The sequence below is a fragment of the Pongo abelii genome, chromosome 12 (genome assembly GCF_028885655.2).
Source record: "Pongo abelii isolate AG06213 chromosome 12, NHGRI_mPonAbe1-v2.0_pri, whole genome shotgun sequence".
NCBI lineage: Eukaryota > Metazoa > Chordata > Mammalia > Primates > Hominidae > Pongo > Pongo abelii.
In genome coordinates, this window is record NC_071997.2 from 24,137,555 (window position 1) to 24,157,923 (window position 20,369).

At 42.8% G+C, this 20,369-nt stretch overlaps 1 long non-coding RNA gene across 1 annotated transcript; it reads left to right on the plus strand.

Annotated features, from left to right (window-relative positions):
- Positions 1-6: 6 nt before the first annotated feature.
- Positions 7-1,975, plus strand: LOC129057481 (uncharacterized). The gene is made up of 2 exons (XR_008522039.2): positions 7-143; positions 1,420-1,975. It is a non-coding gene; the product is annotated as an uncharacterized LOC129057481 (long non-coding RNA).
- The last annotated feature ends 18,394 nt before the right edge of the window (positions 1,976-20,369 follow it).

A 20,369-nucleotide genomic window follows, 5' to 3' on the forward strand; every position in this document is an offset into this window, starting at 1 on the left:
ACCAAGGCAGCGTGCTGGGTGGCAGAGAATGATTTGTGGCTTCTGATTCTGACATATGTCGTTGAGGAGGGGAGGGATGACTGCCCCTGTTTTACTTATGGAGAACCTGGGGCCAGAGCTGTTTTCCCAGGATGACACAGGCGGTGAGTAGTGGAGCTGGCATTCCTGACCCCAAAGCGCAGTGTTTCCCAGCCACTCCCAGCAGCCAGGCCTTCACCTGCACTGCCGGGCGCAGGTGGGGAAGTGGGGAAATGGGGCTCCATCCCCTGCAGAGGGCAGGCGTGCAGGGAGCAGCGGCTGAACTCCACAGACAGCTACAGCTGAGCTCTTCAGCTGCCGGCTTTGAAGAGTGTGAGGGGCTCTGGGCAAGAGGCCCCCACATTACTCTAGGACCAGATCATCAGGAGCTTTACTTGTCCCACGAAGGAGTCTGGACCTTGTTTAAGTGCACAGGAGACCGCTGGAAGGTCCTCAGTGGCGTGCCATGGCCCGACTTCTATTTGAGAAGTTTTTCTCTGGCCACCCGTCTAAGGAAAGGTGTCTGGGTGGGTGGTGCGGGTGAGAACAATGGTGGTGTGGTGCTTGGCGGAGGTGAGTGTCCAGAGATGTTCAGGAGGAAGAACTGACGGCTCTGAATGACAGAAGGTGGAAGTGAGAAGGAAGGAGGTACAAGGCCGACTCCTGGGTCTCTAACCGGGTAGGTGCAGGGCCGTTGATGGAGACAGGGCTTCTGGAGGAGCAGCGGGTCTGGGGAGATGATAGTGAGTTCCAATTTGCATGGGACATCCAAAGGGCACTGAACGGTGGGCAGTTGGAGACATAGGTCTGGAGCTTGGGACTTCAGCCTAGCTTGCAGAAGGTCACCACAGATATAGAAATGGAACCTATGGCCGGGTGCGGTGGCTCACACCTGTAATCCCAGCACTTTGGGAGGCCGAGGCGGGTGGATCACGAGGTCAGGAGAGCGAGACCATGCTGGCCAACATTATGAAACGCCGTCTCCACTAAAAATACAAAAAATTAGCCGGGCATGTTGGCGGGCGCCTGTAGTCCCAGCTATTCGGGAGGCGGAGGCAGGAGAATGGCCTGAACCTGGGAGGCGGAGCTTGCAGTGAGCCCAGATCGCACCACTGGGGGACAGAGCGAGACTCCGTCTCAAAAAAAAAAAAAGAAAAAAGAAATGGAGCCTATGGGGGTGGCTGTGATCAGGGGGATGTGCTGAGGAGAACCTGGCACAAGTGTTTCTTTAAGCCATAGCTCCCAAAGACTTTCTGAAAAGCTAAGTTACAGCCTGAAAGAAAAGATCTTCAGAGGCTATATTTGATAAAAGACTTGTATCCAGAATATAGAAAGAGCACTTAAAATCAATAGATAAAATCAAACAATTCAATTTTTTAAATGGACAAAATATTTGAACAGACACTTCACCAAAGAAGATATACAGATAGAAAATTAAGACATGAAAAGATGCTCAACATCATTAATCATTAAGGATATGCAAATTACAAGCACAATGGGACACCGTCTCACACCTACTAGAATGGACAAAGAAGACTGATTATACCAAGTATTCGCAAGAATGTGGAGGACCTGGGATTCTTGTACACTGCTTATGGGATTATAAAATAGTATCACTACAATTGAAAATCATTTGGCAGTGTATGAAGAGAGTTAAACATACTCCTACCATATGACCTAGCCATTTCAATCCTAACTATTGACAGTATCGAATTGTACCTTAGCCCTTTGCTCCTAGAAATAGTGAAGGTTAAGGAATCCCTCCACTCCTTTGTTCCAGAAAACACCCTACTGGAAAGAACCAGTGACTTTCCATATAGCTTGGATAAGAATCCTGAATGTCCCCTCATGACCAGACCATACACAGACCCTCTAAATTCCCATTCTTGGCATCATAAATGATTAGCTGGACTGCTTGTCCCCACAGATCAATAAGAACAAAATGCCTGTAACCAAACTTTGGTTCAGATTCTCTCCTTCTCCAAGCCCCTGAGCTTTGGCCCACCCGCAGCTTGTGCCAACCCACCACCCTCCTGAGGGTCCCTGCTGAGAACAGGCTGTCTGCAGGGTAAGACCTGCTTGATCGTGACACTCTTGGTCAGCCCACTTTCCCATAACAGTTCTTTCTAGCCATGTTTACGCCTCCCTATACAAGGTCAGCCCTTTGCCTAACCTCTGAGACACTTGAGGATCACATCCTCAGACTGTCTCCCTATTGTAATAGTCCCCCCCACCACACCCCCACAACAATCCTTTTGAATAAATTCTCTTTTTATGGAATCCAGGTTTATATTTTTGTTTGATAGTAATTACATGAGAAATAAGAAAAATATGCTCATGCAAAGATGTATTCAGAAATGTTCACAGCAGGCTTTTTGTAAAATCCCCAAACTGGAAACCACCCAATTTTCCCTTAACAGGTGAATGTGTAAACACTCTGTGTTTAGCCACACTAAGGAATAGTACTTAGCAGTAAAAAGGGACAAATTGTTGATACAACATGGATATATATCAAGATAATGATTTGGAGTGAAAAAGGGTAGATTAAAAATGAGTACATGTTGGATGATTTCATTTATATAGAGTATCCTTGGGGAATATCTTCAAAGACCCTTAGCGGATGCCTGAAACTGCAGATAGTACCAAATCCTACATCTGCCACGTCTTTTCCTATACGTAGATGCCAGTGAACAAATTTAATCTAGATGAAGTTAATCTGGTGCTACACGGTTGCTGTCAATCAGAATACGTTTCTGTTGACATCTTCCACTCACAAATCTAATGCTTTTTCTACCCTAAGTGCTTCTCACTTAGCCGTAAGTTTTGCATTTTGAGGTGTGACAGCAAAACTGGCACAAATTTCTTTTTCCTTCTTCACAATTTCATGGATAGAGGATTCATTCTTTCTGTAGATCTTAGCAACCTCATTATGTGATTTTTTTTCCTGGCAGCTTGAGAGGGGAACATGTTAGCAAGAAGGAGCACAGCATCCCTGCCAGGTTATCTGTCCTACGTGTACCCTGGGCTAGACACACCCTCCTCTGGCTTGCTGTGGTCTGGTCTCACCCTGCGATGCAGGGGCTCCATCCACAGCCCTCTGTCCAGGAGCACCCAGGCTCTGCTTACATTGTTTCAGGGATAGGGAGCTCCCTGCTGTGTGGGCGGCTGGGCCCAGTATTTTATGGGGAGGGGGAGAATGGAAGGCAACACTGTCTTCAGGTGTCATCACTGTCCTGGGCGCATGGAGCAGCCCAGGTAACAATGTGCCCTCGGTGTTCCCTAATGCTGGGTAGTCCTTCCTGTCAAAAGTGCTTCCCGTGACAACCTGAAGCCTGTGACTCCTATCTGGTAGAAATGTCTTCAGCTTGCCCCTGGAGCTGTGCAGAGCACATCTTGTCTTGCATTTTCTAAAATGTTTGAATAAAACCAGCATGTCATTCCTCTGCCACCTCTACCCTAGTTCCTTCACCTTTCTTAGACCTCACATCATTCTGATAATCTCTCCTTGGGGTAGATTCAATCACTGTTGGTCATCATCAGCTGTGCCTCCTCCTGCTGGAGGATGGGATGTTCACATCTAGCTGAACTAAGGCCTGGCCATCAGACTTGTTTTGGCCGATGCTATGTGGGTAGGAGCATCATAGACCCCTTACAAGGCTTCTGTAAAAGCCGGCCTGTGTTTGCCATGTCTCTTTTCCCTCTGCTACTAGATAGAATGCTCTAAATGAAAACCACCCTGTCAGCTTGTGTCCCAGAGTAAAAACGACATGGATCGAGCCACAGCCAACTCACATTGGATGTGGAATATGAGGGAGATGACACTGAGATTTGGGAGTCTTTTGTTATTGCAGCAAAACTCAGCCCATCCTGACTGATATGACTCATTTGCCAAAGTCTCTTAGAAAGTGGGATATCTCACCTTAAGAGGATGTGAATGGTCTGGAGTAGGATAGCATGCCCAATTCCTTGTCCAGAGATTATAGAAACATCTATGAATTCAGCATCTCTTACAGAAGCACATCATAATTACCTTGAGTGCAAACCATTCCTTATGTACATGAACAGCTGGCAGAAAATGACTTCCTCATTCTTCACCTAAGCAAAAGAGCATCTGCACCTGAAGAGACCACTTGCCCTTCACTGACATTAAATTTCATCCTACTGACTCTGACCTATCTCCCTAGGCTGTTGGGCTTATTTTTTGAATATTGTATTATGAAATTTTCAAACATACAAAAAAGTTGGAAATAAAGTACAATGAAAACCTGTATACTCACCTCCTAGACCTTACAATTTACGTTTTACTATAGTTGCTTTATCATGTGTCTATCTATCCTTCCACCTACCTATCAATCCATCTTGTCTTTTGATGACTTTCAAAGTAAGTGATAGACATCAGTACACTTTCCCTGCCCCCCTCAAACATTTCAACGTGCATACATTGGCTAAAGTTCAATATTTGTTTATGTTTTTTAGGTGTATACAGAGCTCTAACTGTCCTGTTCCATCCAAAGGGGGAAAACCAAGAAGCACTTGTGAAGTTAACATTTCAGAGACAGAGGATCACTAAAAGGCTGAGACCTAATCATAGGACTGTGATCACTCTTCTGTCCTTTGCCACCTTACTATGACATTACTATAGGGCCTACTAACTGCAGTTCCTCTTACCCAGTACATCATGTCTGATGTCAAGAAAAAAAAATTTACAAGTCATACCAAAAGGCAAAACACAAAGTTTGAAGAAAAAGAGCCAGCATCAGACCCAGACTCAGATATGGCAGGAGTGTTAGACTTATCAGACTGCGAATTTAAAACAACTACAACTAATATACTAAGGGCTCTAATGAATAAAGTAGACAGCATGCAAGAACTCATTAAGCAGAGAGATGGAAACCCTAAGAAAGAATAAAAAGAAAGGCTAGAGATCAGAAACACTGTTATAGTGATGAAAAATGCCTTTGATAGGCCCATGAGTATAATGGACATGGCTGAAAAAAGAATCTCTAACCTTGAGGATATATCAATAGAAACTTCCATGACAGAAAAGCAAAGAACAAAGAGACTGAAAAAGTGAAACAGACTATTCAAGAACTGTGTGACAACTACAAAAAAAAAAAATAATAATAACATACATATAATGGGGATGCAAGAAAGAGAAGAGAAACAAAGAGAAGAGAAAGAAACAGAAAAAATATTTAAAATAATAATAGCTTAAGCAACATAGGGAGACCCCATCTCTACAAGAAAATTAAAAAATTAGGGGGGAGTGGTGCACACCTCTGGTCCCATCTACTCAGTGGGGTGAGGTGAAAGGAGCATGTAAGCCCAGGAGGTCAAATCTGCAGTGAGCCATGATTGCACCACTGCACTCCAGCCTGGGTGACACATAAAAAGATGTGGTGGCACACACCTGTAGTCCCAAGTACTTGGGAGGCGGAGGCAGGAGGATTGCTTGAGTCTGTACAGGAGTTCCAGGCCACAGTGCACTATGCCGGTTGGGTGTCTGCACTAAGTTTGGCATTAGTATGGTGACCTCCGGGGAATGGGGGACCACCAGGTTGCCTAAGGAGGGGAGAATTGGCCCAGGTCAGAAACAGAGCAGGTCAAAATTCCCTTGCTGACCACACCTGTGAAAGGCCACTGCACTCCAGCCTGACCAACACAGCGAGAACCCCACCTTTTAAATAAATAAACAAAAAAAGAATAATGACAGAGATTTTCACCAAATTAATATCAGGCACCAAACCATAGATCCAGGAAGCTCTGTGAACACCAACCAGAATAAATGCCAAAAAACTCTACCCAGGTATAGCATATTCAAACTAGAAATCAAAGATAAATAAAACACTACTGGAGGCCAAGGCAGGTTGACCAGAGGTCAAGGTGGGTGTATCACTTGAGGTCAGGAGTTCGAGCCAGCCTGGCCAACATGGCAAAACCTCATCACTACCAAAAACACAAAAATTAGCTGGACGTAATGGTGGGTACCTGTAATCCCAGCTACTTTGGAGGCTGAGACAGGAGAATCACTTGAACCCAGGAGGTGAAGGTTGCAAGGTTGCAGTGAGCTGACATTGCACCACTGTACTGCAGCCTGGTGACAAAGCAAGACTCTATTCCAAACAAACAAAGAAACAAACAAACAAAAACTATTGAAAGAAGCCAGAGGAAAAAGCCACCTTACCTATAGGGAGCAAAGATAAGGATAACATCCACCTTCTCCTCAGAAACCATGCAAACAAGAAGAGTGTGAAGTGAAATATTTAACATCTTGAGAGAAAAAAATAAACAACCTGGAATTCTGTACCCTGTAAAATTATTCCTCAAAACTGAAGAAGAAATACAGACTTTCTCAGACAAACAAAAATTGAGGGAATTTATTGTTAGTACATGTGCCTCGTAAGAAATACCAAAAGAATTTCTTCCAAGGGAAAGAAAAACATACAAGTCAGAAACTTGGATCTATATAAAGAAAGAGAGCACTGAAAAAGGAATGAGTGAAGATAAAATAGTAAGTTATTTTTTTATTCCAAATTGATCTAACAGATAACAGTTTGTTCAAAATAATAATAGCAAGAATGTATTCAATTATGTATTCATATATGTGTATATATATCCACAGAAACATATATACTTAAGTATGCTTATGTATAAGTGAAATGAATGACAGTAGTCATATAAGAGATAGGAGGCGGGAATTGGGATTATTTTGTTATTATAAGGTACTTGGTACAACCCATGAAGTAGTATATGGTATTTGAAAATGGATTTGCATTAGTTGTAGACATATATTGCAAATCTAAGGAAAACACTAAAAGAAGTGAAAAAAATAAGAAGAAAAGTTTTTTTTTAAAAAGAAGTTGCCTTCTTCCACTTGGGAGGCTATAACAAAATAATTTAGACTGCATAATTTATAAATATGAGAAATTTATTTTTCATAGTTCTGGAGGCTGGGAAGTCCAAGATCAAGGCAAGAGTAGATTTGGTGTCTGATAAGGGCTCACTCTCTGCTTCCAAGATGGTACCTTCTTGCTGTGTCCTTGTGTGGTGGAAAAGGTGAATAGCTCCCCTCACCTATCTTATTACAGCACTAATCCATTAATGAGGGCTCCACGCTTATGACTTAATCACCTCCTAAGGGCCTCACTTCTTATACTGGTGATTAAATTTCAACATATGAATTTTGGGGGAACATATTGAGACCATAGCAGAAATATGTTGACAATGTATTTATTTTTTGGTCATATAAAATGTGGAATTAAAATCACAAAAGGCAAAAAAAAAAAGAGTGGAAGACAAAAATATAGGAACAAATAACAAGGCAACAAATAGAAAAACAGTAACAGATATGGTAGATATTACTCTAACTATGTCAATAATCATTTTGAATGCCAGTGGTATAAATACACCAACTAAGACAGAGATTTTGCAAAGCAAAAAACTATCAACAGGGTAAACTCACAACCTATAGAATGAAAGCAAATATTTACAACCTATGCATCTAACAAAAGTCTAATATCTAGAATCTATAAGGAACTTAAATCAACAAGGAAAAAACAAACAACCCCACTAAAAATGGGCAAAGGACATGAACAGACATTTCTCAAAAGACATCTGCACAGCCAACAAACATATGAAAAAGTACTCAATATCAAAACCACAATGAGATACCATCTCACACCAGTATAATGGCTATTATAAAAAGTCAAAAAATAACAGATGCTGGAGAGGTTGTGAAGAAAAGAGAATGCTTATACACTGCTGGTCAGAACATAAATTAGTTCAGCCACTGTGAAAAGTAGTCTGGAGATTTATCAAAGAACTTAGAACAAAACTACCATTCAACCCAGCAATTCCATTCCTGAGTGTATACCCAAAGGGATAGAAACCATTCTACCATAAAGACGCATACAGGCACATGTTCATTGCAGCACTATTCACAATAGCAAAGACATGGAATCAACCTAGATGCCCATCAATGATAGACTACATATACACTATGGAATACCACAGAGCCATAAAAAAAGAATGCAATCAATGTCCTTTGCAGCAACATGGATAGAGCTGGAGACCATCATTCTAAGTGAATTAACACAGGAACAGAAAACCAAATAATGAATGTTCTCACTTATAAGTGGGAGCTAAACACTGAGTATACATGGACACATAGAAGGGAACATCAGACATCTGGGGCCTACTTAACGGTGGAGGTTGGGAGGAGGGTGAGGATTGAAAAACTACCTATTGAGTACTCTGCTTATTACTTGTGGAACAAAATGGCCAGTACACCAAAATCCCATGACATGCAGTTTACTGATGTAATAATAAACCTTCATATATGAAAACATCCCTGTCTGACAGCTTTGAAGAGAGTAGTGGTTCTCCCAGCACGGAGTTTGAGATCTGAGAATGAACAGACTGCCTCCTCACATGGGTCTCTGACCCCCAAGCAGCCTAACTGGGAGGCACCTCCGAGTAGGGGCCAACTGACACCTCATACGGCCGGGTGCCCCTCTGAGATGAAGCTTCCAGAGGAAGGACCAGGCAGCAACATTTGCCGATCTGCAATATTTGCTGTTCTGCAGCCTCCGCTGGTGATACCCAGGCAAACAGCGTCTGGAGTGGACCTCCAGCAAACTCCAACAGACCTGCAGCTGAGGGTCCTGACTGTTAGTAGGAAAACTAACAAACAGAAAGGACATCCACACCAAAACCCCATCTGTATGTCACCATCATCAAAGACCAAAGGTAGATAAAACCACAAAGGTGGGGAGAAACCAGAGCAGAAAGCTGAAAATTCTAAAAATTGGAGCACCTCTTCTCCTCCAAAGGAACGCAGCTCCTTGCCAGAAATGGAACAAAGCTGGATGGAGAATGAATTAGAGGAGTTGAGAGAAGAAGGCTTCAGATGATAGGTAATAACAAACTTCTCCACTGGGCGTGGTGGCTCATGCCTGTAATACCAGCACTTCGGGAGGCCAAGGCAGGTGGATCACAAGGTCAGGAGATCGAGACAATCCTGGCTAAGATGGTGAAACCCTGTCTCTACTAAAAATACAAAAAATTAGCTGGGTGTGGTGGTGGGTGCCTGTAGTTCCAGCTACTCAGGAGGCTGAGGCAGGAGAATGGCCAGAACCCGGGAGGTGGAGCTTGTCGTGAGCCGAGATCATGCCACTGCACTCCAGCCTGGGCGACAGAGTGAGACTCCCTCTCAAAAAAAAAAAAAAAAAAAAAAAAAAACTTCTCTGAGCTAAAGGAGGATGTTCGAACCCATCACAAAGAAGCTAAAAACCTTGAAAAAAGATTAGACAAATGGCTAACTAGAATAAGCAGTGTAGAGAAGACCTTAAATGACCTTATGGAGCTGAAAACCATGGCATGAGAACTACATGATACATGCACAAGCTTCAGTAGCTGATTTGATCAAGTGGAAGAAAGGATATCAGTGATTGAAGATCAAATGAATGAAATGAAGCAAGAAGTTTAGAGAAAAAGACTAAAAAGAAATGAACAAAGCCTCCAAGAAATATGGGACTATGTGAAAAGACCAATCTACATGTGATTGGTGTACCTGAAAGTGACGGGGAGAATGGAACCAAGTTGGAAAACACTCTTCAGGATATTATCCAGGAGAACTTCCCCAACCTAGCAAGGCAGGCCAAAATTCAAATTGGGGAATGCAGAGAACACGGCAAAGATACTCTTGAGAAGAGCAACTCCAAGACACATAATTGTCTTGGAGATTCACCAAAAGTTGAAATGAAGGAAAAAATGTTAAGGGCAGCCAGAGAGAAAGGTCGGGTTACACACAAAGGGAAGCAGATCTCTCAGACTAACAGCAGATCTCTCTGCAGAAACTCTACAAGACAGAAGAGAGTGGAGGCCAATATTCAACATTCTTAAAGAAAAGAATTTTCAACCCAGAATTTCATATCCAGCCAAACTAACCTTCATAAGTGAAGGAGAAATAAAATCCCTTACAGACAAGAAAATGCTGAGAGATTTTGTCATCACCCGGCCTGCCTTATGAGAGCTCCTGAAGGAAGCACTAAACATGGAAAGGAACAACCGGTACCAGCCACTGCAAAACCATGCCAAATTGTAAAGACCATTGATGCTAGGAAGAAACTGCATCAATTAATGAGCAAAATAACCACCGAACATTATAACAATGACAGGATCAAATTCACACATAACAATATTAACCTTAAATATCATATTTAAGGTTAAATAATATGTAACCTCAAATAGCCAAATAGATGGCTATTAGGTCGGCTTGGTTTATAGAAATTAACCTGTTTGCAGATGACATGATTTTATATTTAGAAAACCCCATCATCTCAGCCCAAAATCTCCTTAAGCTGATAAGCAACTTCAGCAAAGTCTCAGGATACAAAATCAATGTGCAAAAATCACAAGCATTCCTATACACCAATAACAGACAAACAGAGAGCCAAATCATGAGTGAGTTCCCATTCACAATTGCTTCAAAGAGAATAAAATACCTAGGAATCCAACTTACAAGGGATGTGAAGGACCTCTTCAAGGAGAACTACAAACCACTGCTCAACGAAATAAAAAAGGACACAAACAAATGGAAGAACATTCCATGCTCATGGATAGGAAGAATCAATATCATGAAAATGGCCATACTACCCAAGGAAATTTATTGATTCAATGCCATCCCCATCAAGCTACCAATGACTTTCTTCACAGGATTGGAAAAAACTACTTTAAAGTTCATATGGAACCAAAAAAGAGCCCACATTGCCAAGACAATCCTAGGCCAAAAGAACAAAGCTGGAGGTGTCACAATACCTGACTTCAAACTATACTACAAGGCTACAGTAACCAAAACACCATAGTGCTGGTACCAAAACAGAGATATAGACCAATGGAACAGAACAGAGCCCTCAGAAATAATATCACACATCTACAACCATCTGATCTTTGACAAACCTGACAAAAACAAGCAATGGGGAAAGGATTCCCTATCTAATAAATGGTGCTGGGAAAACTGGCTAGCCATATGTAGAAAGCTGAAACTGGATCCCTTCCTTACACCTTATACAAAAATTAATTCAAGATGGATTAAAGATTTAAATGTCAGACCTAAAACCATAAAAACCCTAGAAGAAAACCTTGGCAATACCATTCAGGGCGTAGGCATGGACAAGGACTTCATGACTAAAACACCAAAAGCAATGGCAACAGAAGCCAAAATTGACAAATGGGATCTAATTAAACTAAAGAGCTTCTGCACAGCAAAAGAAACTACCATCAGAGTGAACAGGCAACCTACAGAATGGGAGAAAATTTTTACAATCTACCCATCTGACAAAGGGCTAATATCCAGAATCTACAAAGAATTTAAACAATTTCACAAGGAAAAGTCAAACAACCTCACCAAAAAGTGGGCAAAGGATATGAACAGACACTTTTCAAAAGAAGACATTTATGCAGCCAACAGACATATGAAAAAATGCTCATCATCACTGGCCATCAGAGAAATGCAAATCAAAACCACAATGAGATACCATCTCACACCAGTTAGAATGGCGATCATTAAAAAAGTCAGGAAACAACAGGTGCTGGAGAGGATATGGAGAAATAGCAACTCTTTTACACTGTTGGTGGGACTGTATACTAGTTCACCCATTGTGGAAGACAGTGTGGCAATTCCTCAAGGATCTAGAACTAGAAATACCATTTGACCCAGTGATCCCATTACTGGGTATATACCCAAAGGATTATAAATCATGTTGCTATAAAGACACAAGCACACGTATGCTTATTGTTGCACTATTCACAATAGCAAAGACTTGGAACCAACCTAAATGTCCATTAATGATAGACTGGATTAAGAAAATGTGGCAAATATACACCATGGAATACTATGCAGCCATAAAAAAGGATGAGTTCATGTCCTTTGTAGGGACATGGATGAAGCTGGAAACCATCATTTTGAGTAAACTATCGCAAGGACAGAAAACCAAACACAGCATGTTCTCACTCATAGGTGGGAATTGAACAATGAGAACACTTGGACACAGGATGGGGAACATCACACACCAGGGCCTGTCAATGGGGTGAGGGGAGGGGGGAGGGATAGCATTAGGAGATATACATAATGTAAATGACAAGTTAATGGGTGCAGCACATCCACATGGCACATGTATACATATGTAACAATCCTGCACGTCGTGCACAGGTACCCTAGAACTTAAAGTGTAATAAAAAATCATATGAGAAAGAAAAAACCTTCGCATGTACTCCTTGAACCTAAAATAAAAGGTGGGAAGAAAGAAATAAAATAAAAGAGATTGTCAGTGTAGATTAAAAAGTCCGACTCAACTATATGTAGTCTACAAGAAACACATTCTAAATATAAAGATGCACCTGCATAAATTAAAGGAATGCAGAAAGATATACCATACTAACACTTATCAAAAACACCCCCAACATATCTCTATTAATTTCACGCAGAGCAGACTTAAAGAGCAATAAAAGTTACCATAGATAAAGAAGGACATTACATAAGAAAAAGGAGTCAATTCTCCAAGAAGACATGACAATCCTGAATGTGTGTATGCACCTAACAACAGAGCATAGAAATATGTTTAATTTACACTTGTCTTCTTATGAGCCATGTTGTGTAACTTTTCACATGTTTGAGATCAACTTCCAATTATTTTCCTATGAAATCTCTATGCATATTTTTTTAATTTTTTCAATATATTGTTGGTCTATTTCCCCTAAATTTGTAAGAACTATTTGTATATTAGAGATAGTACCCCTTTGTCTATGATATAAGTTGCAAACCTATTTTCCCACTCTTTCATTTGTTTTTTGACTGTGGTGGTAGTCTTTTCTTGCCATGCAAAAAATTTTGTTTTGTTTGTCTTTGATGTAGTTGAATTGACCAGTCTTTTAAAATTGTGTCATTATTAGATGAGCGACTTTCTTTCCAGCTCACCTGAGAATGTGTTTTCCTGTTGAGCTATGGAATGAGCATTGGGTATTTTGTGTTCCTCTGAGAAAGAGAAGAGGTGTGTCTGGCAGCCAGGAGTTGACCTGGTCCTATCTGCTGGGCGTTGGCGATGCTGTGAGCTGCCTGCCACCCACAGATGGATGTTGATGTTCTCTTGTGAGCATAAACAATTCCATAGAATGTCTGCTTCAGACCATATCATTTTGTGCCAATACTTAACACAAAAACAAGACCTCTTCATAATCATGTCTGAGCATGAGCAAAGCATGAGCATTGTTCATATCACACTAATGACCAGTGTCTCTCTATTCTAGCTAAGATGAGTAACTACTGTTTCTTCACCATCTACAACTTTAACATTCTTTACCAATTATAGCCTTAACCCATTAAGGCTTTAATACAGGTTTACATCTTTCTACATAAGATTTATTAAGATACCCTACTACGCTAGAATTACCCCCACTTCCTGACAACACCCAATTCAGAACAAAGCCCCATTTCCTTAAACCCTTCTCCCAGATTATTGCCTAACACAACCCCAAATCCTCTAAGTCTCTTCTGACGTCCTCTTAGCGAGACACCCCACCATTCCCTGTAGTTTGTATTCTCCCTCACTTAACCAGTAATAACTCACTTCTTCAACTACAGGTGTGTTCCTGGTGGCCTTTGATTGGAGCCCATTAACATCTCCACTTTTCCTGGTAGCCCAAGGGAATGGGGAGGCAGTAGAGGGAAAGGGCAGCTGAGGGCTCTGAGCATTGGTTAGAATGCTTGGGTAACAGATTGCTCTTCCGGTTTCAGTACCATGAGGACTCCCCTGGGCATTGGTTTGCTTTCCTCATTCCATGTGTAGCCTTGACTTCTCTTAGAGGAAGTGCACCCTGATGTCCCTCCACCTTGTTTCTCCTGTTTCACCCCAGCATCTGTTTCCACCAGCCACCAGCAAGCGGAAGATCATATAAGGACACCCTTCAGTGTCAGTGTGCTTCACTATGCTTTTGGGTGTGTTAGTAAAAATTCTCCAGATTTGGAGGTGGATGTGGAGGGTGGGGCTGGAGGATGGAACAGGAACTTAGGAGCAAAATGCTGTCCCTCTCTATTTTGCTCCAGAATGTTCTTTTCTTTTCTCTCTTTGAGTCACCAGTTTCTTTACTGTATTAGGCTATGCCCCTTTCCTTGTTTTATTGCTATCAGTCATTTCTTATTGGCCTTTATAATTTTGTTAGTACCAGGATGGAAAACTCTACAATATTGTTTTTTTCCAATACCGAAGGCATGTCCTCTCCTTATCCCTGCTCTTTCCCTCCAGTTAAAAAAGATAAATAAACACTCTCTGTTGACAAATGTCTTTTCTCTTTTCTGTAGACTCTGTGAGTTCTCCTTTCAGTTTATGCTTTTGGAAACAAAAGTCCTTGTCTCTCCTTCAGGTGTGAGTCAGAGCCAGATTCCTGACTAAATGGAGGGAAGGTTAAGAAAAAATACAATGAGAAATTCATTATAAGAAATTATTTTGTTGTCATCTAGTCATGTAAGTTTTGTCTTTAGTGGTAGTAACATGTGCTCATTCATCATAGTTCATTGCTCATGCCACGTGGTCATTGTCTCATGCTTATGGGCACCTCTGTTTAGTGACACCCACCTATTGCGGGGGAGTCCCATTTGTAAATAATTTTGTTGATGTGCTGAATACAAATTGATTTCCTAGAGTCTTGTCTGTTTTGGGCTGCTATAAGAGAATACCATAGACTGAGTAATTTATAAAGAACAGAAATTTGTGTTTTTCACAGTTCTGGAGGCTGGGAAGTGCAAAATCCAGGGGCCATTAGATTCATTGTCAGGTGAGTGTCTGGTCTCTGTTTCCAAGATGTCACCTTGAAGGCTGCATCTTCCAGAGAGGAGGAGTGCTGTGTCCTCACATGGCAGGAGACCGAAGGGTGAAATGAGTCTAACTTCCTCCATCATGCCTTTTTCTAAGCATATCTAATCCCATTCATGAAGGCAGAGCCCTCATAGCCTAATCACCTCCAAAAGGCCCCACCTCTTAATACTATCACATTTGTAATATTTGATTTCTGGAGGGGATATACTTTCAAACCATAGCAGATGCTCATGAAACTAGAAACAGTGGCTAATGCCAGAGAAAGAAGCTGAGCATCTGGGAAGTCTTACTTGTGGATTTTACATTATATGTTCCATTCCCACATGTAAATACATGAGTTAATTGAAATGGAAGAAAATGAAGAAAGATGGCGAATTGTGTCATGGAACAACGGACAGCAGTCATAACATAATGGGTGAAAACAAAGCTCAAGTACATGAGGATGATTATATCTTTAATGGTATCTCGAAGCTGTAAGAGATCATCAAGTCTTGACTTCTATGTTAAAAAAGAAAGAAAACTGATGACCCATATTTAAACTGAGACACATGACATTTCTGCTCTACTCAGCACTCTTCACTCATCTAACAAAAATTCATTATGGCTTCTTATGTTCCAGGCACTGGGCTAGGTGTTTAAGGAAGACAGAGGGAGGAAATAAAAATTTTTATAAAACAGTCTTTGTCCTCAAGCAGCTCACAGGGCAGAGAGACCCTGACAGAGTAGAGACTTCATGAAGAGTGGGGATGGGAAGGGCATTCTCTCCACACGCATCCCCGTCCCTCAGAGATTTCCTCCTCAGAACGCTACCTCTTACTGCTTTCCTGTCTCACTCTTTCCAGCTCTCAGTTTAGAAAGTGTTTCCTCAGAGCACCCTTGCTGACCTCTCAAGTCTGGTGAAAGGCACTTCTCACTGGTGCCTGGATGCCCTGTGTACTCCTGTCATGCACACAACACAGCATAGTAAAATGCCTGGTGTATGTGTTTGTCTTTTCAATACTCTGAGCTCTGCTCATTGGCAAATCTCAGGACATAGCACAAGATGTGGCCCCTAAATGTTAACTGAATGAATGAATGGAATCACTGGTATCTCTTTAGCTTGAAGAATAGAAAGTCCTTGTAGGACAAAGAAGATTGGGAGAAATGTGAAGTCTGGTGTGAACTCTGTCAGAAGGCAGAACTGAACCAATGCATGGACTTAGAAGAGAGAGACTTCGGTTTCACATCAGGAATGATGTCATAGTCAGAACTCACCACTCACATAATAGGCTAGATGAGGGAGGAAGGAGTCCTTCATTGCAGGAGTTTTAAAGGTGAATACAAGAAATGGGAGGCACTTGGCCTGGTGTGGTGGCTCAGGCCTGTTAATCCCAGCGCTTTGGGAGGCCGAGGTGGGTGGATCACAAGGTCAGGAGTCAAGACCAGCCTGGTCAAGATGGTGAAACCCTGTCTCTACTGAAATACAAAAATTAGCCGGGTGCGGTGGCGGGCACCTATAATCCCAGCTACTTTGGAGGCTGAGGCAGAAGAATCACTTGAACCGGGAAGGCAGGGGTTGCAGCAAGCCAAGTTTGAGCCACTGCACTCTAGCCTGGGCGACAGAGCAAGACTCCATCTAAAAAAAAAAAAAGAAAGAAATGAGAGGCACTGAGTTTCTGGCTCAGTTTGCTGATGCCAGAAATACAGAGATGACTGATAGTAAAATCCACTAGAAAGTATGTGACAGGTTTCCTTTTCCTTATATTTGTCTTTTTTAAATACAAAAGTAATACCAGCCCACTGAAAATTTGAAAAGTATATGGCATTAAAAAGAGAAAAATAACATCTGATAATCCAACAAGATAAACTCCCTAAAATTTCTTTTCTCTTTTTAAATGAATATAGTTAAGTTTGAAATATAATTTTAAATTTATCTTGATGTTTTACTCAAGAACATAGAAGCATCTTTTATGTCATTATTTTAAGTCACAACCACTTTTAGTGATGATGATTAAAAGAACCATTTGCTTTTTCCTTACTGTTCCCTGTTTTTGGATTTTTGGCTAGTGTCTAATTTTTCCCTGTTATAAATAATGCTGAGATGAACAGAATATGTAGATTTCTAATAATTTGCAAATGGATAGCATATGAAAAACATGAGCAAAAATTTTGCAGTTATAATTACTCAACACAAGTTTTAAATAAATTACTTTTATTTTGAGGGTTCATTCTTAAATACATTATAGGAAGTAAGTAAGAATCATTCCTTACTCCTTAGAATTTTGTTTATAAATTAGTGATGAATTGGAAAGGGTAGCTTGCCCCTGGAATTCTCTGATAAGCACAGGTGATGAGGAAAATGGAGAAATCCGAGAATTCCTTTGTCTTTCCTTAAAAGTAGTCAGCTTTAAGTGCAGTGCAGGCGTGCCCTCTAGCAGCCAAATAAAAAATAAAGAAATGCAGGAAACCTTCAGCCATGTAACAATCGCACGTCCCCTCTAGTGGCTAACGTGTGTAAATGCAGCTTTTCTAATCACAATAGCAAATGTTACTTGATTTATATTTGTCTCATGAGGTGAAGAACTGGGAGGAATCTTAGAGATCACGTATTTCAACTTCCTCATTTGCAAAGGAAATAAAATAAGGTTTAGAATAGGGAAGTGATTTGCTCAAGTCCACAAAGATGTTACAGAGCTTAGAATAGAACTCTTTTTTCCTGATGCCCTGATTAACGTTTCCTGCTGGCTCAGCCATAATCCAGATGCTGCAACTATGTCTCTATTTTCCCCTCATCACACTCTTTGGACCTAGCTAGTGTGCATGTGTGTGTTTGTATGGAACTCGGAGGATGGGCATTAAAAGTCCTTCCTTGTGGCCAGACACAGTGGCTCACATCTATAATCCCAGCCCTTTGGGAGGCCAAGGCGGGCGGATCACGAGGTCAAGAGATCGAGATCATCCAGGCCAACATGGTGAAACCACGTCTCTACTAAAAATACAAAAATTAGCCGGGTGTGGTGGCACATGCCTGTAGTACCAGCTACTCAGGAGGCTGAGGCAGGAGAATTGCTTGAACCTGGGAGGCGAGGTTGCAGTGAGCTGAGATCACCACCACCGCACTCCAGCTTGGGCGACAGAGTGAGACTCCATCTCAAAAAAAAAAAAAGTCCTTCCTTGCTAACAATATGAGCCTCATAGAAATAATTTGCTACCCTCAAATGTGCACCACACAATTTCCCTAGCTACACCCTGCCTCCGACATGCCCTTGGCCCAGTTTCTACTTCTGATATTGTTCTGGGACTGCCACACTCATAAGCTGTTGCTGCAGACTTGCACAGTCTTTCCCACGAAGAATGAGCCCAGCATCACCTCAGCAGGGCTGCTGCTACTTTGTCTTTACTGGGACTGCAGAAGTGCTTCTCAGACTCAGGATCTCTCAAAATAAGGTGTGCATTTATTTCTCATACCTCTAGAGACTGAAAAGCTCATCATGTGACTTCTTACCAGATGGCATCATACTGAAACCGTCATCTGCCTCAGTGATCTCATTCTTAACAAAGATTATTTCCTTTGGTACTAACAAATCCTAAAGGCATATTTCCCAGGCTGCAGTGTCCTCTGGGAATAGCCAGCCTGAGATTCATTTTGGAGGCTCACAGACCCAAGTTCCTAAACAGAGTTCTGAGTCGGTCCCTGGGCAGCACATCACCATACTGTATCCAGTGAAGCTTTCCTGAATGTCACCCAAGTGGGACAAAGAGAATGAATGAGAAGGGACACAAAAAAGATTTTTTTTTTTTTTTTTTTTTTTTTACATTTGATATTAATTTTATTTTTTTTATTTTTTATTTTTTATTTTTTTTAGGGTTGGACTCACCCTTTATTAATATTGAAGTTTGTTACAAAGCCTTCATAATAAATAATGAGATACTGGCGCAAGAACAAACTCCAATGCCACAGAATAAACAGCATAGGACACGCATACAGCACATACCTTTATCTACCTATCTAATATCCTTCATCGCATATGATTGACATAGCATCATATATTGATGAGGAAAATATGGATTTTTAGCAGAAAGTAGTGGGAAAAGTATATTTTTTTTTTGTTTTTTTTTTTTTAATTTATGAAGAATTTATTGATGATTCTTGGGTGTTTCTGGGAGAGGGGGATATGGCAGGGTCATAGGATAATAGTGGAGAGAAGGTCAGGAGATAAACACATGAACAAAGGTCTCTGGTTTTCCTAGGCAGAGGTCCCTGCGGCCTTCTGCAGTGTTTGTGCCCCTGAGTACTTGAGATTAGGGAGTGGTGATGACTCTTAAAGAGCATGCTGCCTTCAAGCATCTGTTTAACAAAGCACATCTTGCACCGCCCTTAATCCATTTAACCCTGAGTTGACACAGCATATGTTTCAGAGAGCAGGGGGCTGGGGGAAAGGCCATAGATCAACAGCATCCCAAGGCAGAAGAATTTCTCCTAGTCAGAACAAAATGGAGTCTCCTATGCCCACCTCTTTCTACACAGACACAGCAACAATCTGATCTCTCCTTCCTTTCCCCACACTTCCTCCTCTTCTCTTCAACAAAACCGCCATCGTCCTCATGGCCCGCTCCCGATGGTCGCTGTCTCTTTGGAGCTGTTGGGTACACCTCCCAGACAGGGCAGCCGGGCAGAGGCGCTCCTCACCTCCCAGACAGGGCGGCCGGGCAGAGGCGCTCCTCGCTTCCCAGACGGGGCCGCCCGGGCAGAGGCGCTCCTCGCCTCCCAGACAGGGCCGCCCGGGCAGAGACGCTCCTCACTTCCCAGACGGGGCCGCCCGGGCAGAGACGCTCCTCACTTCCCAGACGGGGCCGCCCGGGCAGAGGTGCTCCTCACTTCCTCCCAGACCGGGTGGCAGCCGGGCAGAGGCGCTCCTCACCTCCCAGACGGGGCGGCCGGGCAGAGGCGCTCCTCACTTCCTCCCAGACGGGGTGGCGGCCGGGCAGAGGCGCTCCTCACCTCCCAGACGGGGCGGCCGGGCAGAGGCGCTCCTCACTTCCTCCCAGACGGGGTGGCAGCCGGGCAGAGGCGCTCCTCACTTCCCAGACGGGGCGGCCGGGCAGAGGCGCTCCTCCCTTCCCAGACGGAGTGGCCAGGCAGAGGCACTCCTCACCTCCCAGAGTGGGCGGCCGGGCAGAGGTGCTCCTCACTTCCCCGAGTGGGCGACCGGGCAGAGGCGCTCCTCACTTCCCAGATGGGGCAGCTGGGCAGAGGTGCTCCTCACTTTCTCCCAGATGGGGTGGCGGCCAGGCAGAGGCGCTCCTCACCTCCCAGACGGGGCGGCCGGGCAGAGGCACTCCTCACCTCCCAGAGTGGGCGGCCGGGCAGAGGCGCTCCTCACCTCCCAGACGGGGCGGCCGGGCAGAGGCACTCCTCACCTCCCAGAGTGGGCGGCCGGGCAGAGGCGCTCCTCACTTCCCATAGGGGGTGGCAGCCGGGCAGAGGTGCTCCTCACTTCC